Source organism: Oryctolagus cuniculus, chromosome 16 (assembly GCF_051225735.1).
Source record: "Oryctolagus cuniculus isolate XC-2025 breed Fujian yellow rabbit chromosome 16, ASM5122573v1, whole genome shotgun sequence".
Classification (NCBI taxonomy): domain Eukaryota; kingdom Metazoa; phylum Chordata; class Mammalia; order Lagomorpha; family Leporidae; genus Oryctolagus; species Oryctolagus cuniculus.
The window spans coordinates 49,616,446-49,644,148 of NC_142882.1; the positions used below are offsets into that span (position 1 = coordinate 49,616,446).

The following is a 27,703-nucleotide window of genomic DNA, read 5'->3' on the forward strand; positions in this document are numbered from 1 at the left end:
ACACACAGACTCCTTGACATTTTCACCACACAGAAGTCATTGTGAGCTAATCGGGCGCTGGACACCCTCTACATGCTCTCCCTCCAGCGGATCCTACCGGCTGTGGTCGGTTCCCTCCTGGTCTTTTACTCGCTCGTCCTGTCCACACTGTCCCAACTCCAGGAGCAGGAGTCAGCAGCTGGAGTCACTGAGGATCTGATGGTTCCGGCTGTAGGACCCAGATGGCTAAAGGAGCCTGAAAATGTTCCTGGCAGCTGCCTCCACAAGCTGGAGTGTGCGTGTGTACGTGGGTGTGTGTGTGTACGTGTGTGTGTGTGTGCCTCCCTTTTATTGGCACTTGAGCTAAATGCCCAGCAGCCGCTTTTTGGCTGGGTTCCATTCAAACTACAGTTGGCTCCCGTAAAAATGGCTCTGGCTTCCATCTCTTCTCTGTGCCTATCTATCAGGAAGAATTCCCCACGGCTGCTGATTTCTATTTTTATGAATGCTTGAAAATACACATCTCACATCAGAGTTCTGACCTCCTTTTATGTTTCTAGTGGAAATTCTTCCATAAAGAAGTGTCATCCCTTTTATACAATTATGCTTTGTGAGGGGCTATTTATAGCACCGTGAAAATTAGAGAACGCACTGCTCCCTTTGACTTTCAGAAAAATTGTTAAGCATCAAATTGTATGTCAAGGAGAAAATGATCTCATGAAAAAATTAACAGGCCTCACCATCTTCCACTGTCTTTTCATGGCTCCCACTTCCCAAATACATGCAGGGCGAGTGGTCATTACCCTCCAATAAAATAAAACTAGCATAAAAAATAAAGCCATGCCTCATCTCATTTGCTCAGTAGATGCACTGCAGAAAGGGGGACGTTTTAAATGCACAAGGAGAATCAGAGAGCTTGCTTTCCAGACGGGAGACCGTGGTGCAGGCTTTCTGGAAAGAAACAATTCTGGAGGTGACCATCCCCCATATGCATGAGCTATTAATTGCACTTTTCTCTCCTGCCACCTTGCCTTGGAGTTGGGGTCGCCTATAAAAAGGCTAGATATATGAGAGGACTTCAAAAGCTCTCAGCTCCCAGGTCACCCATGGGCCCTCTGAGACATTTACTCGCTTTTAGCTGTCATTTATGTGATTTTCAGAAAAAGTAAAATTTCATCCTACCTGGAAATTGAAAATACACTAAGCCAAAGAACAAACTAAATGCCTCGCTCTGGGGCCATTCATTTAAATGTCAAGAGCATGCACTACGCTATTCCAAATGTGAGAAGAAAGAAAGCCGTGTTCAAGGTGCAGGAATCTTTTAACAAGTACAGAAGAAGTTTCTCTAAAAATGCAGCTGCCACAATGAGACAACAGCACAGACTTGCTGATATGTCTTGATTAACTCGTGTGTAGGAACTTCAATGTTGGGGAAAAAACAGATACCAACAATTTCTTTCATGAGAAGTTTAAGAAATGTTGGGCAAGAAATACAGGAAGTCTCCCCCAGAAGATCCAGGGGTTCCAGTGCCAGGGAAGGTGGAAGTCAAGGGCTATGCGCAGAGCACCTGCGAATTGGCTCAGCACTGATCCTGGAACCTGGAGACTGAATCTGATGAATTCTGATTCAAATTTGAGAACACTTATAGTGGCTTTATTCGTAATCTCCAAAAACTGACAACAGCACATGGGTTCTGTGCATGCAAGGGTAAAACTATGTTCACCCACACCACGGAATAATATTCATCAATGAAAAGAAGGAACCACTGACACACACAATGACACCTATGAATCTCAAATGCATGACATCATGTTGAAAAGTCTCCATGACCATGACTGCATGTATATGGCATCCTGAGCAAAGGCGCACTCGAGAATCAGAAAAGAGACCAGTGCATTTGCAACGAAATGGAGGAATCTGGAAAACATTACGCTGAGTGAAATAAGCCAGTCCCAAAGGGACGAATATCATATGTTCTCCCTGATCAGTGACAACTAACCGAGCACCAAAAAGGAAACCTGTTGAAGTGAAATGGACACTATGAGAAACAGTGACTTGATCAGCCCTTGTCCTGACTGTTGATAAACAACTTAATATTTTATCCCTTTTAGTATTTTTTTGTTGTTTTACTTAATACTATTGGTTGAACTCTTTAATTAACACACAATTATTCTTAGGTGTTTAAATTTAACTGAATATAAGAGTGGGAATAAGAGAGGGAGGAGATGTACAGTTTGGGAGATGCTCAATCGGACTTGCCCCAAATGGTTGAGTTAGAAACGTGCCAGGGGATTCAAACTCAATCCCATCTAGGTGGCATGTAACAATGCCATCTCACTAGTCCAAGTGATCAGTTTCAGTTCACAATTGATCATAATGATAACATTAAGAGTCAAAGGGATCACATAAACAAGACTAGTGTCTGCTAATACTAACTGATAGAATTAAGAAGGAGAGAATGATCCAACATGGGAAGTGGGATACACAGCAGACTCATAGAATGGCAGATGTCCTAAACAGCATTCTGGCCTCAGAATCAGCCCTTAAGGCATTCAGATCTGGCTGAAGAGCCCATGAGAGTGTTTTAGGCATGGAAAGCCAAGACATTCTGGCAAAAAAAAAAAAAAAAAAACACCACCACCACAACAAACCCAAATGAAAGATCTCTGTGAGTGAGATCCCAGCAGAAAGAACAGGCCTTTCTCTGAAGGGAGGAGAGAACTTCCACTTTGACTATGACCTTGTCTAAATAAGATCGGAGTTGGCCAACTCAAAAGGCTTCCATAGCCTTGGCAACTCATGACAAGAGCCTAGGGAGATTACTGACACCATAAACAAGAGTATCAGTTGTTAATCAACAACAGGAGTCACTGTGCACTTACTCTGTCCTTAATGTGTTGTACAATGTGAATTAATGCTATAACTAGTACTCAAACAGTACTTTACACTTTGTGTTTCTGTGTGGGTGCAAACTGTTGAAATCTTTACTTAATATATAATAAATTGATCTTCTGTATATAAAGATAATTGAAAAGAATCTTGATGTGAATGGAATGGGAGATGGAGTGGGAGATGGGAGGGGTGCAGGTGGGAGGGAAGTTATTTGTGGGGGGGGGGGAAGCCACTGTAATCCAAAAGCTGTACTTTGGAAATTTGTATTTATTAAATAAAAATAAAAAAATTTTAAAAAAAGAAAAGAGACCAGTGGAGGTCAGGGGCTTGGGAGGCTGGGGACTGCCTACACAGGGGCACTGAGGAACTTTTTGGAGCTGCTTTTGATTGTGGCGGTGGTTACATAAGCTCCTGTGTTCGTCAAATCTTGCTCAACTGTGGGGAGCAACTCGGACTAGACTAAGTTACTCGAATTAAGACTTATTCTATGCATCTGCTCTCCCACAATATGGCGCTGGGAGAGGAGTAAACAGCTTCTACGCAGCTGCCTCTCGCCAACTTGAGTGATGACCTGCAGGAGCTGATCCTGCTCCTGATTGGAGGAGAGCAGCGTACTCGGCGTGTGGGTAGCAGAGATGGGATTGGTGGAAGAGGACTATAAAGGAGGAGAGAGACAACATGCACCAGGAACACCTGAGGAACATCTGAGCAGCCCCCGAGAGAGCCGGCTGGCGGTGTGCCGCTCCCCCGCGGAAGTGGGGAAAGTGGCAGGGGGCACCACCCTCCCACAGAGGTGGGAGTGTCGGTAGCCAACCCGGGAAGAACCAGCAGCAAACCCGGGAAGGGCCGAGCAGACAAAAGAACAGCGCAGGGTCCTGTGTCGTTCCTCCGCGAAGAGGGGGAGCGACACTCAACTTTACACTCCAAAAAGGTAAATTTTACTCTAGGCACATAACACCTGAACAAAAATAAGAACCTCTTCCACTAGAAAATGAAAAATACACTAATGATAGTAAGGTTGACTGATATATTTATAAGCAGACTATGGGTGGGGGTTAGAGGTTGAGAACTCCTTGGGATGGATGGCAGCATTCTGGATCGCCCTGTATCAGAGTGCCTGGATTTGTCTCAGCCCCATTTCCAATTCCAGCTCCTGCTGCTATATACCTTGGGAGGCAACACATGATGTCCCAAGTAGGTGGGTCTGTGCCACCCACATGGGAGACCCAGACTGAGTTACCAGCTCTCAGCTTTGGCCTCGCCCAGCCCTGGCTGTTGAGGGCATTTGGGGAATGAATTGGTAGATGGTACACCTCTCTCTCTCTCTCTCTCTGTCTCACTGTCTCTCTCTCTCTCTCCTTCCTCCCTCCCTCCCTTCCTTTCAAATATATAAAATGAAGAGCCTATAGACTTTCTATATATTGCAAAGAGAGAGAACGGACAGTTTCAAAAGAAACCCTGGTTCACTTTTTACCTGGCTCTTTTTCTGGCAGATTGTCTCATTCTGACGTCACTGGTGGTAGTGACTCCAGGCCTATGACCTGGAGTAATCTTTCACCTTGGTGGAGATGTAACCACCAAGACACTTCCTATAGCCTAAGTCATCATAGGATCAGACTGCTTCATAATCCTGGGAAAATCTAGACACAGTCCTATAGACCGGGAAGGGTCCCGACCACTACTCTGCATTCGAGGGAGTGACTGTGATCACACAAGGTTGCAAGCCACTTGTTCTAACCACCTGATGGAACACTAATCCTAAAATGTGGGATGGCCAGGATGTACCTGCAAACTTCCTTTTTCTGGATGAGATCAGGTCAAAGGATAAGCCTCAAGGATAGCCCTGAGTAGGAAAGGAGTTCGCAAAACAACACACATCTTTCAGAGTACGTGGAAAATAGGAAAGAAGTCATTCATTATTGATGGCATCTGGTCAGGCCATGAGAGGATGTAGGGATGTGTGTGTGTGTGTGTGTGTGTATGTGTTAATAGTCAAGCTATGTTTTTTAAAAATATCTATTTTTTTAACATTTAATTGTCAACTTTGTTTTTATTTGAAAGACAGAGTCAGAGATAAACACCTTGCATCTGCTTGTTCACTTCCACAATGCCCCAAACAGCCAAGCCTGTGCTACACTGAAGCCAGGAGCTGGGAACTTAGTCTGGGTCTTCTATTTGGGTAGCCGGAAGCCAAACACTTGAGCCATCACCTGCTGCCTCCCCAGGTGTGCATTAGCAGGAAGCAGATCAGAAGCGAAGCCAAGACTGTAACCAGGCACTCCAAAATGGGATGTTGGCAGCCCAGCTGTGCCAAACCCCTGCCTCTCAAGCCATTTCCTAACTCCTCTCAGCTACCTCCTTAAGTCTCCACTGTACATGTTGATGTACAGCTCTGTGTGTCCTTACCTTGTAATGTGATTGGCTAAATCGACTTTGCTGACTTCCTTAAATACTTCTCTCAGTGATCTGAATCTAATCTAATCTTGGCCTTTACCTCTGAAAGGCCCCATCTCAGATAAGCTAATTGTAGTTTCACTTTGGCACTCCAGGCATCCTTCTGCCAGCTACACAAGCATTCAAGAAAGAGAGGTTACATGGTTACAAAAGTACCTGTAAATTGAAAAAGTCGGGATTCCTTGTTGCATATAAAACTCAGCTTGAAAAACCCAGTTGAAGTCCAGCGCTGTGGTGCAGTGGGTTAACACCCTGGCCTGAAGGGCCGGTATCCCATATGGACACAGGTTCAAGACCCGGCTGCTCCACTTTCGATCCAGCTCTCTACTGGGAAAGCAGTAGAAGATGGTCCAAGCCCTTGGGACCCTGCATCTGTGTGGGAGACCCGGAAGAGGGTCTGGCTCTTGGCTTCAGATTGGCACAGTTCCAGCCGTTGCGGCCAATTGGAGAATGAACCAGCAGATGGAAGACCTCTCTCTGTGTAACTCTGACTTTCAAAGTAAATAAATAAATCTTAAAAAAAAAAAAAGAAAGGGCTGCTCAATAGGCTAATCCTCTGCCTGCGGTGCCGGCACACCGGGTTCTAGTCCCAGTTGGAGCACCGGATTCTGTCCCGGTTGTGCCTCTTCCAGTCCAGCTCCCTGCTGTGGCCCAGGAGTGCAGTGGAGGATGGCCCTGCACCCGAATGGGAGACCAGGGGAGGCACCTGGCTCCTGGCTTTGGATCAGCGCGGTGTGCCGGCCACAGCGGCCGTTGGAGGGTGAACCAACGGAAAAAGGAAGACCTTTCTCTCTGTCTCTCTCTCTCACTGTCCACTCTGCCTGTCAAAAAAAAAAAAAAAAAAAAAAAAGGAAGAAGAAGAAGAAAAGAAAAGAAAAACTCAATTGAAAATGATTGCTGAGGTTCCCCTTTTAAGAAATTACCTTTATTTATTTATTTATTTATTTGAAAGAGTGACAGAAAGAAATGAGAGAGAGAGAGAGAGAGAGAGAGAGATCTGCAGGTTCACTCCCCAAATGTCCGTAACAGCCAGGGCTGGGCCAGGCCAGTCAGGAGCAGGAACTCCAATACTTGAGCCATCATCAGCTGCCTCCCAGCTACATTAGCAGGAAGCTGGATCAGAAGTGTGGGGTAGCAGGGACTCAAACCACACTCTCCAATGTGGAATGTGGGTGTCATCTCACGTGGTGGCTTAAGCCACTGTGGCTACCACGCCCACCCTCAAGAAATCACTTTGTAATATCCCTAGCTGTACAGACCTCATTTTGGGGGTAAGCCTCCCAATGCGACAACAACAACAACAACAACAAGCATACATAGTTTTCTGAAGCCCTTGAAAGTGCTTCAATGAGTGGATCAGAATAATTTGTAATTAGCTTGGTCATTTGGGGGCATGCATGCAAAGTGGATGCTGCTAAAGTGATTTTTTAATGTACTTGAAACACAGTGTGCCTTTCCGCTGGAGTAGGCTGAATAGTTTTCTCTTCAGTCCTGTTGACACTATTAATTTGCTTTGCAACCTCCCCTGTCTCCCCGCCCCCTTTTCCCCATCGCCGCCGCACACACAAGGGAGGAAAGCAAAGCTTTGGAGAGCTCTTCTGGGGAGAGCCATTGGCTCCTGCGTGAGCGAACAGCAAGGCCAATCAGCCTGAAATCTGAATTTTTCAGACACATAATAGACCCTTGGCTTATCAAAAACCTCTTATCTGATTGGAAAAAAATCAAAGGTAAACTTCAGGGCTCATGGAATTAAAAGACAAATGAGATGTCATAATTATCAAAGTGGCTAATTTAGAAAATTAAGCTGTTCACATAGGTGACATAATTGCTTGTCACAATCACTCTTTTTCTCATTAGCTTCTTCCATTCAGCACCTAAACACTGCAGAACAGTCTCTGGCCTTGTTCAACAGTGTGTGTTCTTTGATGGTTCAGCGTCAGATAATTCTCTCATCTCCTGTAAGTAATATATAGATTTATGAGCAAATCTTCCCAAAGGAAAGTTCGTCCAGAAAACCCTCATCTTCCACAGCACAATATTTTGTCCTATTTTAAATTTGTTTGAGGCCAAACACTCTTTTGAAATCGCTAGTTAATTATCAAGAGAGGATTTATAGAGCTGAAATAGCATATCAAGATTCCTTGGAAAATACTAAGGGCTTTGGTATATTGCAAAATAAAACACTGCAGAGGTTAGATATTCTTTGCCTTTGTCTTCCTAAATTCCAAATAGGAGGAACAGAAATATATTTTCAAGGCATCAATTTGTTTTATTTTCTGAAAATTTTATTATTTAGTTTCTATAATCTAGTCTAATGTAAATAAATTCCCTATAAGAGAATTTTTTAAAAGATTTATTTATTTGAAAATCAGAGTTACAGAGAGAGAGAGAGAGATCTTCCATCCATTGGTTCACTCCTCACATCTGGATCTCCCATGTGGGTGCAAAGGCCCAAGTTCTTGGGCCATCCTCCTCTGCTTTTCCCAGGCCATTAGCAGCGAGCTGGATCCGAAGTGGAGCAGCTGGGACATGAACATATGGGATGTGCATGTCGCAGGCAGTGGCTTTACCTGCTACACCACCAACCACCATCCCCTAAGAGAGGTAGTTGTAAAGTTGACCTTAATATAATTTTTCTTTAAGTAGTTCACAAATCATTGGGGATAATGTCTAAAAAAGAAAATGAGTCTTGTTGTGTGCTTATAAAACATGCCACTGTAAATAGACATTTTGGGTTAAAAGTGTGAGTATGAGGGGCTGGAACTGGGTGAAATGGGTTAAGCTACTGTTTGTGATGCTAAATGTCCCATATCAGAGTGCTGGTTCGAGTCCCAGCTACTCCTCTTCTGATGTAGCTCCCTGCTAATGTGCTTGGGAAGGCAGCAGATGATGGCCCAAGTACCTGGATCCCTGCCACCCATGTGGAAGTCCCAGATGGAGTTCTTGGCTCCTGGCATCAGACTGGTCCATCCCTCACTGTTTCAGCCATTTGGGGAGTAAAGCAGTAGATGGAGGCTCTCTCACTGAATTAATGAAGTAACTGTGTCACAAGAGCTATTATGAAAGCTCAAGAAGAAGAGAAAGAGAATCCAGTCCAGTCCCAGATGTATGTGGTTTCTACTTTGTCTCTTCCCTGCAGTGGTGGTTAAACTCTAAGAACCAATAGTTATAAAATTATGTAGAGAATTTACCTCTCAAAGAAATAGATAAATCCGATTATGTCAGCGTGTATTTATTCTCTTACCACTCACAAGTGCAATATTTGGAAAGAAGAATGGCACACTGGATGCTCTAATCAGACAGAGCTGAAGACTGAGACGGAAAAGAGAAGATAGGCAATTTGTGCCAGCTTCCTTTGTCCATTACCCCCTGGGGCCCTGGAGTCCAGATTGTAATGTGTGTTTTAAATAAGAAAGCTGGTTTAAGCCAGAGGAGATCTTAGGGAAGAAGTCCCAGAGGAAAAGAAAGGGACCAGTGAGACCAAGAGACAGAAAGTAGTACCGGGCTGTGTGGAAAAAGGATCAATGCATGGCCAAGTCATGGAGAACCAAGAGCTAAGAGAACACCAACCAATTATAGATGAGAACCACATGTGACTATTTGCAGCAATTTGACCTCTCATTTGACCCATCATTTGGACTTTCCATGGATTTCAGTGGCATTTTGAAGTAGGCGGGCATACAGGTTAAAATTGATTAGCTTTGTGAACTGTAAGACCACGCCTTCACCACACCCCTGTGTGACCTCATGCCCCTACCTGATGCCTTTGCCACGCCCCTGTGTGGCCTCATTTCCCTACCTGGCCACACCTGGGTGCCCACCAGCCAATCAGGTTAATTAACCACTCCCCTTTGGAAGTGGGTAAAAAGCCAGGACACGGTGTGGCCCGGGCCGCTCCTCTTCCCTGGCCTCTTGTCAGGAGAGGGTTTACTGTAGCTCCGCACCTCCAGGGCACATGGCTTTCGGGCCATGGGCTCTAGGCTTCCTGGCCCAGATACAGGCCTAGATGCTCTTCCACGTGGCTGGTTCCTGGTGCTCAGTATGAACCCCTATTTATCTCTCTCTCTTAAATGAAGGGCTCACTTTCCTATGCATCTTTCTCACTAAATAAAAGCTTAAAACGTACCATGCTGCCTCGTTTATTTGTGGCGGTATTTAGAATTCTTCTCTGATCAGCACGGGAGTTTTGACCTGCTCCGTTTCCGACCTGGGCCAGTTCACTCCTCCTTAGGCAACCTGGTGGTCCCCCGCTCCCGGGAGGTCACCATATTGATGCTGAACTTAGTGCGGACACCCAATCGGCATAGCGCACGACAGCCCAGAACTCCTGGACTCAAGCGATCCTCCAGCCTCAGCCTCCCGAGTAGCTGGGACTACAGGCGCGCGCCACCGCACCCGGCTAGAATTCTTCTCTAAATATTAGGCAAGAATCCTCTTGGGCTTATTAATATCAGGGATAAGCCTGTGGTGAAATTGTAAGGCACCCCAAATTCCGGTAGCATATGTGGCACCCCAGATAGCATTTCTAGGGAACTTTAAGGGGTCACATTTCAGTGTAAATTTTAGGGGGTCTTTTCCGATTTCAATTTGAGTACGAGGGTTCGAATCCTGTTCTGTTGGTGTGGGTGCTGTGTTGCAGTGGTTACACCCTGACACCCCACTTTGGGATGCCCGCATCCCATGTCAGAGTCCTGATTAGAGTCCTCCTGGCTCCTCCACTTATGATCCAGCTTCCTGCTAATGCAGTCTGAGATCCAGTAGATGATGGCTAAAATGGTTGGGCCCCGGCCACCATGTGGAAGACCCAGATTGAGTTCTGGATGCCTGGCTGTTGTGAGCATTTGGAGAATAAAACAATAGATACAAGATCTCGATTTCTGTCTCCCCCCCTCCCTCCCTCCTTCCTTCTCTCTCTCTCTGTCACTGTCGTTTAAGTAGATGAAAATAAATAAACACGTTTAAAAATTGTGCTTTGCTGAGTCCTAGGCATTTTATGGTAGGAAGGCAAAATAGAGAAACGTCCACCTCCTTCTGCCTCAGCCCACACAACTGTACTTTCATCTGCTTTTGTACAACAGGCTCCCACTTGATAAAGGGAAAGGTATCTGATGCAGTGGTTAAGATGCCGTGTAGGATACCTGCATTCCATGTCAGAGTGCCCAGGTTGAAGTCCTGCTGCCATTTCCAATTCCTGCTTCCTACTAATGCACACCCTGAGAAGGAGCAGGAAATGGCTCAAGTAATTGGGTCTCTGCCACCCGCATAGGAGATCTGGGTGGAGCTCCTGTCTCCTGGCTTTGGACCTTGCCCGGTCCTGGTCTTTGTGGGCATTTGAGGAGTGAACCAGCATATGTGAACTCTTTGGCTCTCTTTGTCTTGGCCTCTCTGTCTCTGTCTCCTTCCCAAATAAACACATTTTTAAAAAGTAAAATAACAAATCACAGAAGGTAAAAAGAGATGTACAAGTACAGGGATGATTAATAACAGGAGACCTGAAACCACAGGACTAGGGACAATTAACAGAGAACAAGTTTTATACAAGGGAATTGGAATTAAAATAAGTCTGGGAGTCCAGCACAGACTTCAGACTGGTCAAGAGCCATTATGAGCATGAGAGTCGCTTATCCCCATGACATGAGTGTATAACCCAAACAAAGATAATAGAAATTCTGACTACAATCAGTTATTTATTTGTTTATATTTGGAAGGTAGAGGCAGAGACAGAGCTCTTCCATCTACTAGTTCACACCACAATGCCTGCAACCGCCATGGCTGGGCCAGGCTAAAGCCAGGAGCCAGGGACTCCACCCAAGTCTCCCATGTGGGTGGCAGGGACCCTCATCAGCTACCTCCCAGACACATTATCAAGAAGCTGGATCAGAAGCAGAGGCAGGAATTGGTTCCTGAATGCTTTGGCATGGATGGGGTGAAGCAAGCTGCAGCTTAACCTTCTGTGCCACAACCCCTGCCACCATAGTCCCTTTTGTCCTCAAGAGAGAAGGATAACTTACAAGACCTACGTGACATTTTTAGCATGTATTTTTACATAAATCAGAACTTAGTCAATTACTTTGCCAACCAGCATTGATTTAATGAGCACTATTCCTAAACTAAAGACTTCTCTTTGTCTATGAGAACCATGAGTAAACCCAACTGAAAACCTGGCCACATTTGATTGTGCTTTGCTAGGTTTTCCTTTGCTCTGATACCAGTGACACATCAGATGCTTAAACAGGTAGATTTCATTGTCTTAGATATTTCCAGGTAAGTTATTCTTAAGCTTCCACTTCATAAAGGAAATATCTTTGGTCAAGGTATTATTTCTATATAGACTCATCAAATCGATTTTACCCCAGATTGAAAGGGAATTTTACATAGATTATCAAGTGATTGGTGAAGATTGTGAGTTTTACATTTCATTTTTTATTTTATTCATTTGAGAGGCAAAGAGAGAGAGAAAGAGAGATTGATTGATCTTCATGTGCTGGTTCATTCCCTAAAAGGCCGTAATAGCCAGGGGCTGGATCAGGCTGAAATTGGGAGCTAGAAACTTATATCCGAGACAGGAACTTAATTCATGGGTAGCAAGGACCCAACTACTGGAGTCATTGCCTTTTGACTGCCAGGCTGCACATTAGCAAGAAGCTGGAATCAGGAGAGGAGCCAGGACCAGAACCCACGCACTCCAGTGTGGGACAAAGGCATCCCAGGGTGTATCATAACTACTAGGCCAAACACCTGCCTCTGACCGTATTTATAATCTTATTTTCATTGGATCTGAAAAATATTCCCTTTAATTAATATTTTTTAAAGATTTATTTATTTATTTGAAAGTCAGAGTTACACAGAGAGGAGAGGGAGAGACAGAGAGAAAGGTCTTCCATCTGCTGGTTCACTCCCCAATTGGCCGCAACGGCCGGAGCTGCGCCAATCCGAAGCCAGAAGCCAAGAGCTTCTTCCGGGTCTCCCATGCAGGTACAGGGGCCCAAGGACTTGGCCCATCTCTACTGCTTTCCCAGGCCATAGCAGAGAGCTTGATAGGAAGTGGAGCAGCCGGGACTTGAACTGGCGTCCATATTAGATGCCAGCACTGCAGGCCAGGGCATTAACCGCTGTGCCACAGCGCAGGCCCCTGAATCCTTAATTAATCTTTTTAAGATTTATTTATTTATTTGAAAGTCAGAGTTACAGAGAGAGAAGGAGAGGCAGAGAGAGAGAGAGAGAGAGAGAGAGGTCTTCCATCCGCTGGTTCACTCCCCAATTGGCCGCAACAACTGAAGCTGTGCCTATCCGGAGCCAGGAGTCAGGAGCTTCTTCCAGGTCTCCCACATGGGTGCAGGGGCCCAAGGACCTGGGCCATCTTCCACTGCTTTCCCAGGCCATAGCAGAGAGCTGGATCAGAAGTAGAGCAGCTGGGACTCGAATTGGCGCCCATATTGGGATGTGGCTTTACCCACTACACCACAGCGCCAGCCCCTAATTAATTTTTTAATCTCAGAAATGGAGCTAGTAATAAACTACCTATTGAACAATCAGTCATCAGTCTTCTATACTTTGGCCACCTGAATCTAGTGATAGGCAGTTTTGCCTAAGCTATGACAGAATACACTTGATTTTTTTATATAGAAGTATCTATAAAGAAGCCCCAGTACTGATCTCCAATATGTCACAGGCAACCCTCATATGTTGTATGTGGTTGGCAAAAGACCCATGTGTGTAGTTCAGCCAAGGTCAGAATGCTCAATACTCAGTTTTCTAAAATAAAACAGGGACTGATGCCTTGGCAGGACCAAATGTGCACCAAGAGCAAGCAGTAGCCGGGCAAGGCTGCTCAGGAGAGATGGGGTTTTGCAGGAGTGATTGATCGTTCTTACCTGGTATGTTTGTGGCTGGGCCTCACCTCCCAGTCTGCCTTCTGATAACAGCAAAGTGCATTTGAACAGTTCTGTTCTAAAATCAGTGACTTGTTGCAACCGTTTACTTCTTAACTTTACAGCAGCACCCCTTAAATAAGGAGACTAAGGAATAATTTAATAATGTTTTCCTAAATAAGAGTTTCACAATAAACATAAGGGCATTTCTAGTTGCTGAAAGTCCTATATAACCAGAACACTCCTATTTAAAAAAAGAATTATGAATCTTGGTATTTAATTTTTTTGATATTGTTGTGATATAGTGACCCTTTCATTTTAACAGCATATCTTACTATATACTCCACACGTATGTTATTTCAATAAAAAAAAGCAAATACATGTGCATCATGACAGTCCTTTCTCTGTCTCAGGACAGAAGCTAAGAGGAGCAAGCAACTTAAAATGCACATAATTACGGTACAATAGAATGACCCCAATACACGACCCCTTAGAAAGTAAAACTAAGAAACTGAAAAGGAAGTTCCAAGCAATGTGTTTAAAAAGAACACACTTTCTATTGACAGATCCCAGGGTTGTCTGTGTCTTTGATCACCATTTAAGAGCCCATGGCTCCAGGCCAGCGACAGAACACCTGAAAAGAAAGCTTTCGAAACTCCACTGTCGTTTTGTCAAAGAAATCAAACACCTGCTCAAAAGGCACGATAAATAGATTTGATCTCTCTTCGGGAGGTGCTCCTGAACTGACCCCTCTTGAATTCAGCCCAATCCGAGAGGAAACTAATTAGACCTACAGACACATGAAGTTGATTAAGCTGGAAGTGGAGCGTGGAGCCCACAGACCAGGACTGAAACAGTAGTGCTGTTGGAGCCTCCCAGTGGGGAGAAGACTGGCAGGGCTCTTACTCGTGAGCATCGAATACTTCAAAAGCAGAACTTGGCCATGCCGTTGAGAATTTGCTGTCATCCTTCCCATGGGGAGATCAGAGGGGGAGGCCAAGACAGGGCCACTCTTTCTGTGCTGCCTGCATTTTATTTGGAGAGCTAGGAATTTGCAATGTGCAGTGTGGTCCTCCTCAGATGAAAAGTGGGCCAGACCAGTTTTTCTTTTCTTTTCTTTTTTTTTTTATTTATTTTACAGATAGAGTCAGACAGTGACAGAGAGAGAGAGACAGAAACGTCTTCCTTCTGTTGGTTCACCCCCCAAATGGTTGCTATGGCTGGTGCGCTGCGCCAATCCAAAGCCAGGAGCCAGGTGCTTCCTCCTGGTCTCCCATGTGGGTACAGGAGCCCAAGCACTTGGGCCATCCTCCACTGCCTTCCCGGGCCACAGCAGAGAGCTGGACTGGAAGAGGAGCAACCGGGACTAGATGGGATGCTGGCGCCACAGGTGGAGGATTAGCCAAGTGAGCCACAGCGCCGGCCCCTAGACCAGTTTTTCTATCATGGATTGTTCCTTTTGCCAGATACCATACAAATGTTTGACTAAAATCTGAAATAAAATAGCCAAGACATAGAATTTAAAAGCCTCCCTTTTTTTACCATTATACTCAACATGTATAAAATCACTCTGTTTAGGTATTCTGCAAATGTCTAGAATGTTCCCAGTTCCTGGCTTTGTCTTCTTACAAACCAGCAGGGTTAACTGAAATGTGATCCCTGTTGAACATGGTGATGGGAATGGGAGAGGGAAGAGATGTATAATTTGGGACATGCTCAGGCTGACTTGCCCCAAGTGGTGGAGTTGGAAGCATACCAGGGGATTCCAATTCAATCCCATCGAGGTGGCATGTACCAATGCCATCTCACTGTTCCAGGTGATCAGTTTCAGTTCACAGTTGGTCATGGTGGAGGGACTGGGAGTCAAAGGGAGCACATAGACAAGTCTAGTACCTGCTAACGCTAACCGATGGAGTAAATAAAGGGGAGAGTGATCCAACATGGGAAGTGAGATACTCAGCAGACTCATAGAATGGCAGATGTCCTAAATAGCACTCTGGCCTCAGAATCAGCCCTAAAGGCATTCGGAGCTGGCTGAAAAGCTCATGAGAGTATTTCAGGCATGGAAAGCCAAGACACTCTGGCAAAAGATCTCTGTGAGTGAGATCCCAGTGGAAAGAACAGGTCATCAAAGAAGGAGGTACCTTTCTCTGAAGGGAGGAGAGAACCTCCACTTTGACTATGACCTTGTCTAAACAAGATAAGAGTCGGAGAACTCAGAGGGCTTCCATAGCCTTGGAAACTCATGACTGGAGCATAGGGAGATTACTGATGCCATAGACAGGAGTGTCAATTTGTAAAGTCAACAACAGGAGTCACTGTGCACTTACTCCTCATGTAGGATCTCTATCCTTAATGTGCTGTACATTGAGATTTAATGCTATAACGAGTACTCAAACAATATATTTCACTTTGTGTTTCTATGGGGGTGCAAACTGTTGAAATCCTTACTTAATGCATACTAAACTGATCCTCTGTAAAAAAAAAAAAAAAAGAAAGAAATTATCAATTCCCAACTTGACTCTCACTGGGATTAAACATGACACTAGGTCTGCTCTGATTTCATCATCATTTAAAAAAAAAATCATCTATTATTTTTCACTTTATGTTTCTGTGTGGGAGCAAACTGCTGAAATCCATACTTGATGTATACTAAGCTGATCTTCTGTATATTAAGATAACCGAAAATGAATCTTGATGTGAATGGAAGGGGAGAGGGAGTGGGAGTGGGAAAGGGGAAGGTTGTGGGTGGGAGGGACGGTATGGGGGGGAAGCCATTGTAATCCATAAGTCGTACTTTGGAAATTTATATGCATTAAATAAAAGTTAAAAAAAAAAAAAAACCAGCAGGGTCTCCAACCACATTTTGAAGGCTTGTAGGGTAGCAGATGGATTTTGGGTTTCAGACTGACAGCTTCCACTTGTCACTTATCTATGTAACATGAGAAAGTTACTTGTTTACATGATACATATAAGAGGAAAAAGCAGATTCAACACACTTCACCTAATCCCGCCAGTACCGCGCCCGAGATAGGTTTTATAAATGCAGAAATACTGGGACTTCCCCGAGTTCCTCTGTTGCTGCCACCAGAAGTCATCATCAGAAGATGCCACTCCGGTTTTCCCCATTTATGTTAAGATCACATTTTAGTTTGTCACTGACACTAATGAGACCATGGCCCGCCAGCAAAGCACCCCTGGAAAGGTCACAAGCTCATTTCTTTGTGGGGCATTTGCAAAAGCAGGCTTAGCACCTCTACAACATAGCTAAGAGCAGCAATTCAAGTTCCCAGATGATGTCTCGGGGCCACCAATGGCTGACCCGAGGGGAGTGTGATGAGGAACAGAGAACTCAATAAATATTTGTTGAATGAGTGTTGGGAGAGGCAAGTTGCTCAGTAGACAAGAGATTTGTCCTCTGGGTGGAAACATGGATGATTTGTTAGTTCCTGTGCAAAAACATTCTTTTGCTATCTGGAGCATACTACCTTGCAGGGATGGTTAAGAAAGTGCGTTCTGTGCCCTGGGTGGCCTCACCCCTCCTGAACAGCTTAAGTGGAATCTGATGGGGAGGGCAACGTCAGCCCAGTACAGCTGAGGCCTGTGGAGCGCTGCCTTGACCCTGAGCCAACTGTGCTTGTTTACCCTACAGCGTTCAGCACCGTGTACTCCGGCTGAATCAGCGCGGGTTTCCATCGGCTGACCCACCGGAGTTGGGTGTTCCTGTGAGTAAATCTCCCTCCCTCCCTCCCTTCCAGACTTTCGGGCAGTTTTCTTTGGAATTAATAAACGTTATGCGTGAGTCCTCTTGGGCTTCTTGCTCCCATAGCACGATATACCAGTCTAGCCACACACTGGCCTACTCACTGGACCAACAGTTTTCCAAATAAGTTAGCCATAAAAGATTTTTTTATTATTTTTTCATTCTATTTGAAAGGCAGAGAGACAGACACAGAGATCTTCCATCTGCTGTTTCACTCTCCAGATGCCCACAACAGCCAAGGCTGGGCCAGACAGAAACCAGGAGTCAGGAACTCAAGTTGGCTCTCCCACACTTGGGTGGCAGGGACCCCAGCACTGGAGCCGTCAGCTGCTGCCTCCCGGAGTGTGCATTAGCAAGAAGCTGGAGTCAGGAACCAGAGCTGGGAGTCAAACCCAGGTATTCTGATAGGCGATGTGGTGTCAACATTAGGCCAAATGCTTGTCCCTTCCTCTGCTTTTTCTGGCGTTGGTACCCAGCACTCCAGAACTAAGAGGAAGCACTGCTCTCTGCCTCCTTTCTAATCTCCTATCCCTTTCACTTAAACTCATGTGTTGAACCAGTTCCTGCTAACCACCGGGCTGTGATCCAAAGAGCCCTTACTTAATGCCTCCAGATTTGAATTTGTGTGTGTTGCTTTTTTTTTTTTAAGATTTATTTATTTATTTTAAAGGCAGATATGCAGAGAGGACAGAGAGGGAGTATGTGTGCCCTTCCATCTGCTGGTTCACTCCTATAATGGCTGCAACAACCAAGGCTGGGCCAGGCAGAAAGCCAAGAGTTTCTTCCGGGTCTCCCACATGGGTGCAGGGGCCCAAGGATTTGGGCCATCTTCCACTGCTGTCCCAGGCCACAGCAGAGAGCTGGATCAGAAGTTGAGCGGCCGGGACATGAACCAACGCCCATATGGGATGCCGGCACTGCAGGCAGTAGCTTTAGCTGCTATACCACAGCACTAGCCCCACCATTTATTTCTAGAGTCATCTGTCTCCCCAAGAGCTATTCACCTGAGTACTGTGGTGGGCAGCATAAAGACACCTCACCCAGAGATGTCCATGTCTGAATTCTGGGGACCTGTGCATATTTGAGAATTTCCTTATATGGTGAGAGACAACCCTGTACCTGTGATTACATTAAAGACTTTGAGCTGGGGACAGCATCCTGAGTTATCCAGGTGGGTCCAATGTAGTTACCGAGGTTCTTAAAAGGGAGAGAAGAGGGCAGGGGAGGAGGTCAGGTGTTGGGAGGAAAGACTGATTTCTCCTCTGTTAGCTTTATAAGTGGAGGAAAAGGGTTAGAACCAGACTGCAGCCTCTGGGTGCTAAAAAAAGTCAAAAACATTGGAGGCTGTCCAGGGCCTACAGAAGACCATGTACTCTTTATGCTTTAGTGTTAGTCCAGCGAGACTCATGCAGACTTTTGAGACACAGACATAGAACTATAAGATTCTATATGTTTGCCTTGTTTTTGTTTTGTTTTGTCTTTAATTTATTTGAAAGGGAAAGAGATTTTCCATTGGCTGGTTCACTCCCCAAATGCCCGCAGTGGCCAGGGCTGGGTCAGGCCAATTCCAGGAACACGTAACTCCGTCCAGGTCTCCCACGTGGGTGGCAGGGACCCAAGCACTTGAGAGACTTGCTGCTGCTTTCCCAGGCCCATTAGCAGGGAGCTGGATCAGAAGCAGAGCAGCCGCTGCTCCACAATGCCAGCTCCAGCTTGCATTGTTTTAATGCCACCACATGTGTGGTGGTTTGTTATGGCAGTGATAGGACAGTGGTATCTGCTCTCCCAGGCTTTCCTGGGTTCCTGCCTTGGTTCTAGATGCCCAATGCCTGTAGCTTCCCTTGCTAAGGGCACGCCTGAATCTCTGGGCTGATTGAATTTCATGTCTACTTCCCACCTTGGAGTTTTGGACTTCAGGTAGGAAAGAACTGTTTTCCAACAGGAGTTTGACTCCTTGAGTAAAACAGAGACCCTTTCTTAACGAACTTCATTTCTTCTCTGAAAACCTCACCATTCTGTCCTTGACAGCAACGGGCAGCTGCTCAGGTTCGATCCATGAAAGCTGTGACATGCATGTAAATTGCCATTAGCCTAGCAGAAAACCTGTCAGAACTTTTAAATTATTTGCTCCCTTCTCATTTCCTGAAGTGTATGTTATATAAGCCAAATGATTTGTTGAAAATATTTAAAGCATGCAGAATGTGCATGAGTGTTATTAAAAATGGAATTTAAAGAATTCACGATTACCTGGCACCCCTACTCCCCACCCTCCTTAAAAAGAATCAGGCACAAACCATGTTTTTGACAAAGATTCATTTATTTACTTGAGAGGCAGAATGGCAGAGTGACAGAGAGAGGGAGAGAGACCTAGATCTTCCAGTCTCCAGTGTCATTCCCCAGATGCCTGCAACACTGGGGCTGGGCCAGGCTGAAGCCAGGAGGCAGGAAGTATGTCCAGACCGCCCCTGTGAGTAGCAGGAACCCAAGCACTTGGGTCTTCACCTGCTGTATCCCAGGTGCATTAGCAGATAAGGTGGAGCAGAAGCTCAGAGTGGCCAGCACTGTAACCAGGCAGGCACTCCAGAATGTCACAGGTACTGCAAATACTGTTATATGTTGCCTATAGTTATAGTTATAATTGAAGAAAAGGCTAAATTTTATTAGGGGTTCATTAAAATAGGGATATAATTATCTTCCCCATCCATACTTAATGTTCCCAACATCCCAATTTTAGTGTCCTAAGTTGCCATCAAAGAATGCTTTCTAAAGAAACTGATCTTAAAATGTTACTCCTAAATCAAGACATACTTATGTTTTTCTAATTATTAATTTTAATTTGATGAATCACCCACAAGTACATTACATTCTCTGGGAGGAGAAAAAGAGAAATCTTTAGAGGAAAGAAATCATAACAGTAAAGGGATGATGTGCTATTGTTTGTTTATTTATCTGTATCCCACCTTGTTCCAGGAAGGATTTAAGGCGGCTTGTTCCTGTCTAAGTTCCTAGAACTTGGTTAATTAAATCTTCTGAAATATAAATTAAAATGCAGTAACATTATTTGACAAATGGGGCCAAATTATTATCATCTTTTGAATAATTACGTGATTGGGAATGTCTACATCATATTTATCTAATCTGCAATTAAATCATTTATATATGCAATTAAATCATTTATAGCTGCAATACATAAATTCGCATCATCAATAACGGGAAATGTGGCCGATGGCCAAGTGCGTTGCAAGAACAAAATGGACTGTGTCAGGAGGAAGGGTCAGCAGTGATGTTGTAATTGAAATGGTGACAAATTAAACAAGGGCATAATTCATCCTTTCAGCTAGCGAGTGCCACAAAGATCCCCACACTGAACTGGCGCTATTTTGTTTACCCTTTCTACAGATTCTGCAACACACACTCACCTTGAGGCAGCATCATTGTTAAGTGTCGAAGTCATGGGTGTCTAGCTAGTAGCTCATTTCTGCCGGGGCGAGTGTTGCCTTAATGGTGTAAACCTCAATTAGCATTGCTACCACAAATTTCCAGGTGCAATGTCACACCAATTTTAAAAATATTTACTAAGCGCCTAACATGTGCAAAGTATCATGCTAAGGTTTACATAGCAGGAAGACTCTTTGTATACGAATTGTATGGCACACTAGGCAAGTTCTTTCTTTATAACACATAAATAAACCCATACCTGACTCAGCTCTCTGTCTAAAAAATGCTGGATTAAGGCCACACATAGAGCATCCAAAAATCCAGAAGATTTACATAGCACCCGAAGTCTCAGAAACCTGTGGGCCATCAGGCCGCCACCTGTGTCCAAGTCACTGCCTTCTGTGAATTCTGGCAGAAGCCTGTCTTCATTTAATCTTGGCAGAAGACTGGAAGCTCACTGCCGAGGCCTGTGTTGGGTCTTCTGCATACACAATCATGTTCTCCAAGAACTTGTGACGTCCCAGGGGAGATGACGCCGCGCAGCGTGTGGGGTGGGTTGAGGGCCATCTGCACTGTTCCTGTACTCTCTATGGGTCTTCCTCCCTCTTTCCAGCCAGAGGAGGTATCTTCTTCCCTCCTTTTGGAACTGAAGGAGCAGCGTCTCCTCTTCTTGCTGTCCAAGCAAGTGACCTGTGTCCCTGTTGAGTTTACACTTGCACAGAAGGGCAGAAGAAACTGGACTCCAAGTACCCCCAGTTGTCTACACCCAGGACAATGATCTCAGCCTCCAGGTAAGTCACTCTCCCACCTTCCAGGAAGAGGAATGCAAAGCCTGCTTTGAAGGAGCAATGGTGTGAAAAATAGAACAAACCCAGATCAGCACCTCCATCAGGTGGTCTGCCTTCCTAGATGTGACTCCAGTTCTTAAGGAGCCAGCAAAACTAGACTTTGCAATACAGACAATGCTTCCCTGGTGCCTGATGCTGATTAAATTCTCAAAGAAGTGTTTAATAAATGATCTTTGAAGCTAATACCGAAAAGTTAATCAGCAGAAATCAATAGAACTATAATTTTATTACTATGGTTAATAACATTTAATATTGAAGCCAGTTAAATTAGAATGCTTAGATAACTTTTATAGATCAAACTGCATCTTATTTTTCCACTTTTTAAGTAGGGCGACCTAACAAATTCCAGTATGAATACCAGCAGAAGCAGAGAAACTTAGTGTTTTAGCCTATGCAATCTGCCTGAGAACAAATGTGTAATTTCCAGAGACTTATTTGGAATATCAGTGGAAGTTTGTGAATCTTCATCATTGAATTGTGCCTGCTAAATGTTCACTCTGGGTTAGTGACTGTCCTACGTGATTTACATACTGACTTTATTTTGTCCTAGCTACAGTTCCTACTTTTCAGATGTAGAAATGAGGTCGAGGTGGGTCAGACTAGTTGAGTCCCATTTGACAAAGAAGGTGGCAGAGTATCAACAGAGGGCTTGATCAAAGCAATTCTCTCAGAAGAGCTGTTGGAAATTAGTGGGAGCCAGGAGAGTCACCCAAAGCTGTGTTTGCAGGCAGGATTTTGTTTCTACTGTAGAGGAGAGGTTTGGTTAAGTTGGCAATGGCTGGTAGAGGTTATGGACTAAAGCCACTACCCCTGCCCAAGTTATCCATGGGAGTCTCATGGTGCACAGTCAGAACTGAAGCCAACAGAGTCTTCTTATGCTACACAAGCACTTCACCAGAGAAGTGGCCTGAAAGTCATGGTCACTCACAAGTTCAGTCCATTGCACAACCTCAGCTCCATACCTCAGGGTGTTTATAATCCTCCCTACTGGTCAGCTGTTGTTCTAGGCTAGGGACACAGAGATGGAGAAGCTGGCCCGGGAGATAAACCCACAGTGAAGCCCTCCAGGGCTTCCCAGCTCCCTGGATGGAGTTCAGCAAAGTTTCACCTTGTCCTGAATTCTGGACCATGTCGAACTATGTTATAACTGAGCCATTTTAAAGTGTTCGCTTTTCCAGTTGAATTAGAAGTGTATGGTGGTTAATAGGGACTTGGAGCTAAATTGCTGGGGTTACCACTTCTGCCAGGTTGAGCTATGGACTCAAACTCCTGTTTCTTTAGTTCCTTTATTAGTACTTTAAGGGCCACAGTGTTATAGTGCTTTATATGGATTGAGTGACTTAACAGAAAGTTAGTGGGTGTATACACTTATTAAATAACAAGGAGGATAAACCAGCAACTCCAAGTGCTAAACTTGCATAAGACAAATGCCATCAGAGCCCAGCACAAGAAATGCCACCTCAGAGTCTTGGCTATTTACCAGTTAACATGCGACAAACACCAAATCAGATCCAACGATGTGAGACCTTTTCCTTGCTGTAGCGTAGCAACATCAAGCATCTTTTTCTGAAAAAAAAAAAAAAAATTGACTTATTAATTTGAAAGAGTTACAGAGAGAGGGACAGACAGAGCGACATCTTCCATCTGCTGGTCCCCCCCCCTCCCGCCCTGACAGCCGGCAGGGCCACAGCTGGAGCAGGCCAAAGCTAGGAGCTTCACTGGTCTCCCACGTGGGTGTCAGGCGTCCAAACACTTGGACCATCCTCTGCTGTTTTCCCAGGCATGTCAGCAGAGAGCTGAATCAGAAGTGGAGCAGCCAGGATCTGAACCGGTTGCCCATATGGGATGCCAGCATCACAGGCAGCAGCTTTATCTGTTATGCCGCAACACCAGCCCTAACAAGGATCTTTACAAACCCTTTTATTCCTTCAGTGATGCACTTTTCATAGGAGTTAAATGAACAGTCATACAGACCTAAGAGCTTGAACACTTACATATCTAAACTCATTTTTGCCTGTGGAAAATGACATCCTCCTCACTGATGCGTGTTAAAATGTTGGCATGAACTGGGGCCCCCTGAACCAAACCACAGACTCGAGGGAAGCATCTCTGAGGGAGAAAGACATTCCGTAGCTTTCTGCAGCACTAGTGCAGGGTGCAACAACAGTTTGCCAACAGCTACAGAAACCCACAAGGGAGACCAGAACCGGAGCAGAGAATACAGTCATTGCTAAATGCGCTCGTTAATCGATTCATCTTGTACTCAATACCCATTGCTAAGTTCCGTGGACATTTCTGGTTTGGTTCAACATCCTGATTGCATTTTTTTCTCCTTTTAAGTGTATTTCATTCAAAACTGTTTCTTTCAATTATTGTATGTCTCAGCAATTAGAGTCCCCAAACGTTTCATGTCATAATAAGGAAATGTAAATAAGTAAAAGTTGCATCTCTGGCCATATGACCTTTGCGTGTTGTGGACTCCAAATGCCCAGGGACCATTTTTAGCTCCTACTTATTCCAGAGCAATCAAAGACTGAATTAACTTTTGAAGAGCAAGCCAGCTGTTCTCACCATATTACTAACCACATCCAATCCAGTTCTTTCATTAAGTAAAGAGGAATTGGAACATTAGAAAACATGTCTTAGAGTTGTTGCTCTATGTATATATATATAATTTTAGAAGTATATCTTGAGAGAACAGAGCACATTTAAAATAACAGTTCAGCTCGTTGGAAAACACCTTATTCTCATACACAGTGGGGTGGAGAGGCAGGTTAGACCTGGAGAGAAGGATTATCAACTCTTGGAGGGAAGCCACAAAGGGTGGCAGACTAAAACTTCCGAGCCACTGGGAGATATACTGCCAGAATATGAGTGAAAACCACGAGCCGTGTAGACCGGTAGAGGTCAACACAAATAGATCATCAATTGCAGGCGCAGACAACAGAGATTAAAGATGAGGAAGTAGAAGGAGAAGCTGGCCAGGAGGCAGGAAGTGGGGAGGAACATGGGAAGAGGCCACTGAACATTCTTTGCAAAAGGTTGGGGTTGAACTGTGGTCATAAAGAGCTGCAGGAAGAGAAAATGACCTTATGCAGTTTGGTCAAACGAGTATATAGCAAAAATTCCAAGTGATTTACTTAATAGGTGCCAGTTCAAGTCCTGGCTGCTCCACTTCTGATCCAGCTCCCTGCTAATGCACCTGGGAAAGCATCAAAGGATAGTCTAAGTCCTTGGGTCCCTACACCCACATGGGAGATCCAGAAGAAGCTCTTGGCTTCAGCCTGGCCCACTTTGGGCCATTGTGGCCATTTGGGGAGTGAACCAGCGCATGGAAGATCTCTCTCTCTGTCTCTCCCTTTCTTTCTCTGTAACTCTGCCTTTCTAATAAAAAATCTTTTTTAAAAGACAAAGAAAAAAAAAAAAACCTAGCCAACATTAGGCAAGGGAAGAAGGATGAACCTTGAACAGTGAGCTTCCGTTGTTTTATAATAAAAAAAAAAGGATCAAGGTGATGCCATTTAAGAGTCAAGGGGGCATTGGTTCAGAATCGGGGACAGAGCCAAGAGAGCTAAGGAAGCAGGCAAGAAGAGTGGAGGAGTTGTATAAATACGTTAGATTAAGCATGTATAATTGAGAATTTTGAGGGTACTCTTCTCTGACCCACTGCTTAGGCACATGGAAGGTGACTCCCTGTCCCTTGGTTGATTGCTGGTAGGACCAGACATAAAGCACTTAACTACTTACCTAGGAAACAGTAGCTCTTGGAAGATCAGACTGATTTAACCAAAGCAGCATGCTGAACAAAGCTTGCTTCATTTATGTTCATAAGTCAAAGCTATTGAATCATCAATTATTTTCTTTTGTTGTTGTTGTTTTTTGACAGGCAGAGTGGATAGTGAGAGAGAGAGAGAGACAGAGAGAAAGGTCTTCCTTTGCCGTTGGTTCACCCTCCAATGGCCGCCGCGGCCAGCGCACTGCGCTGATCCAAAGGCAGGAGCCAGGTGCTTCTCCTGGTCTCCCATGGGGTGCAGGGCCCAAGCACTTGGGCCATCCTCCACTGCACTCCAGGGCCACAGCAGAGAGCTGGCCTGGAAGAGGGGCAACCGGGACAGAATCCAGCGCCCCGACCAGGACTAGAACCCTGTGTGCAGGCGCCGCAAGGCGGAGGATTAGCCTAGTGAGCCGCGGCGCCGGCCGAATCATCGATTATTTTCAATCCCGATCAGTTCCAAGCTTTACAAGTTTCTCAGCTCAGACCCTAACTTCCTATACTCCTTCCTTACTTTTGCTTGGTTTTGGGGAAAAAAAAAAAAAAAAAAAAAAAAAAAAAAAAAAAAAAAGTCAGAGCTGGATTGTAGCAAGCTTCGTGTTCTTCAGTGCTGTCCCCTAGTGTTGGAGAAGCCAGACTAAAGCGTGGGGCTGATTGCTGCGTCAGTGTGGCCTTTGATGGCCTGGAAGCAAGGACAAGTGATCTTGTACTTCTCTTGGATCTTACAAATAACCCAATCTTTTCATTCGTATTCAGAATTACTTCATACTAATCACAGTTGTATCTGGGAAGGGAACTCTTGATCAGGTGAGTTTCGATGTTGTGGCCGACTGGGACAGCCAGAAGTCTCTGTGTGTCCACATACTGTTGTAGCTGCCAGTGGTGTTTCTTTACAAAGGGCTTGCAGAGTTTTTGGAACATGATTTTCTTCTGGTTATACCCACGGAACCTATAGGGCAGCATCTAGGACTGAAACCCCCTCTGGAGAACCCGCCCAGCTTGCCATCAGGGCACTGTGAGTGAAGTTCCAGTTAAGGAACCAGGATCTCGATTGACCTTCAAACCTACATCTCTAGCAAGTCAGCTGCTTTGGCTGAATCCCTGTTTAGATGTCGGGTCATTTTACCTTGTGTCTCTCCACCGATTCATTGTGGGGCACCCTACGCCTTAGAACACCACGTGGGATTGCTTTTCTCAACAGAGGTTAAAAAGAAAAGTTAACTGCCCAAGTTAAAAAGGAAAATTGTTTCAGGGAGGGAAGAAGAAAAGGTGCTTTTTCACAGCAAAATGGGGGAGCAGTGGGGAGACCAGCAGGAGAGGAAGAGCGAGGCAGTCACACAGGTGGCTCAGCTGGCAGGAAAAACAGCACGTCTTGCCATGCTAATTGATGGGAATTACACCTGTTGTTTCCACTGTTTCAGGAAGGGTTGATCTCCAAGAGAAGGAAACTAGGATAATCCAGTGAGAAACCTGGAACTGCAACGTGGGTCAAGGTGGTGGTCACGCCTTGCAGCCTTCTTGGGCTCTTTCTCTCTCTTTCTTGGGAGAACCAAGGGCATGTGGGAAGCACACACCTGGAGGCAAAAGTGCCCCATTGTTCACAAAGAAAGGACTTAGTATTTTCAAAGGAAGTGCATCAAAATGCAGGGTAATGGGAGACTTTTATTAGAAATAAAACACTACGTATACAGCCAGTAACTTACTTACTCCTTGAGGCAAAAGATCCTGTCTGTTCTAATGCCTAGAATGATACATAGCCCAAGCAGCTACTCCATAAATTCCTCTTGAATCGTACAATTTGCTTTTGCAAGTGGACTGATAAAATCTTAAGGGGGAAAAATACTGTTAAAAAAAAATTCCACCTGACTCAGTGGTCTTTTATCTATCAGGCATTGATTGGAATGTTTTTAATCGGGCTTGTTAAGAGCTATCCGACAGCAGCAGGAATGTTCCAATTAAGAAGTATTAAAAAGCTGGGCACATGAAGTGGCAGTGTCTAGCCTGACATGGGGGCGTGTGAAGGGATTATGGAACTGTCAGTTACTCAGTCAGCCTCCACCTGTCACTCTACCTTAGGCAAGAGGTCTGTGACAGGTAGGCCACAGTTAGAGACAGGATTGTGAATCCTAGACAAGCAAAAGGACGGAAAGCACCACGCAGTTGGGGGCCACTGAATAGGTGGAGTCTCCTGTGTTCAGACTCAGGCTGGTGAGGGAGGCGGGAGTGTGTCTTGTACAGATTCATGGGAACAGTTGAAGATGAATTCCGTAAACCGAAGATGACGTATCCCCATAGTTATGACCACAATCATCTTTTCAGGATTCCAATTGTGGGATTAACAGTATCAGGCTTCATTTATAGGAGTCCTTACTCTTTGGAATTAAGAAATCTGGGGGGCTGGTGCTGTGGCGCAGTGGGTTAAAGCCCTGGCCTAAAGCGCCGGCATCCCATATAAGCACCAGTTTTAGTCCCGGCTGCTCCTCTTTCGATCCAGCTCTCTGCTGTGGCCTGGGAAAGCAGCAGAAGATGGCCCAAGTCCTTGGGCCCCTGCACCCATGTGGGAGACCCTGAAGAAGCTCCTGGTTCCTGGCTTTGGATCAGTGCAGCTCCGGCCGTTGCAGCCATCTGGAAAGTGAACCATTGAATGGAAGACCTCTCTTTCTCTCTGCCTCTCCTCTCTCTGTG

The 27,703-nt window shown here is 45.0% G+C and overlaps 1 long non-coding RNA gene and 1 other non-coding gene across 4 annotated transcripts; one reads left to right on the forward strand and one right to left on the reverse strand.

The window, feature by feature from the left end:
• The first annotated feature begins 3,513 nt into the window (after window positions 1–3,513).
• LOC149121732 (uncharacterized) lies at window positions 3,514–27,703 on the forward strand. Of its 3 annotated transcripts, XR_016223199.1 has the most exons (5): window positions 3,514–3,803; window positions 16,850–16,922; window positions 17,183–17,356; window positions 21,012–21,189; window positions 27,513–27,703. It is a non-coding gene; the product is annotated as an uncharacterized LOC149121732 (long non-coding RNA). The 3 variants fall into 3 exon arrangements; XR_016223198.1 differs by lacking the exon at window positions 3,514–3,803 and having other exon boundaries at window positions 16,771–16,922; XR_016223197.1 differs by lacking the exons at window positions 3,514–3,803; window positions 17,183–17,356 and having other exon boundaries at window positions 16,771–16,922.
• LOC149121733 (signal recognition particle RNA) lies at window positions 9,435–9,726 on the reverse strand. Its single transcript, XR_016223449.1, has one exon.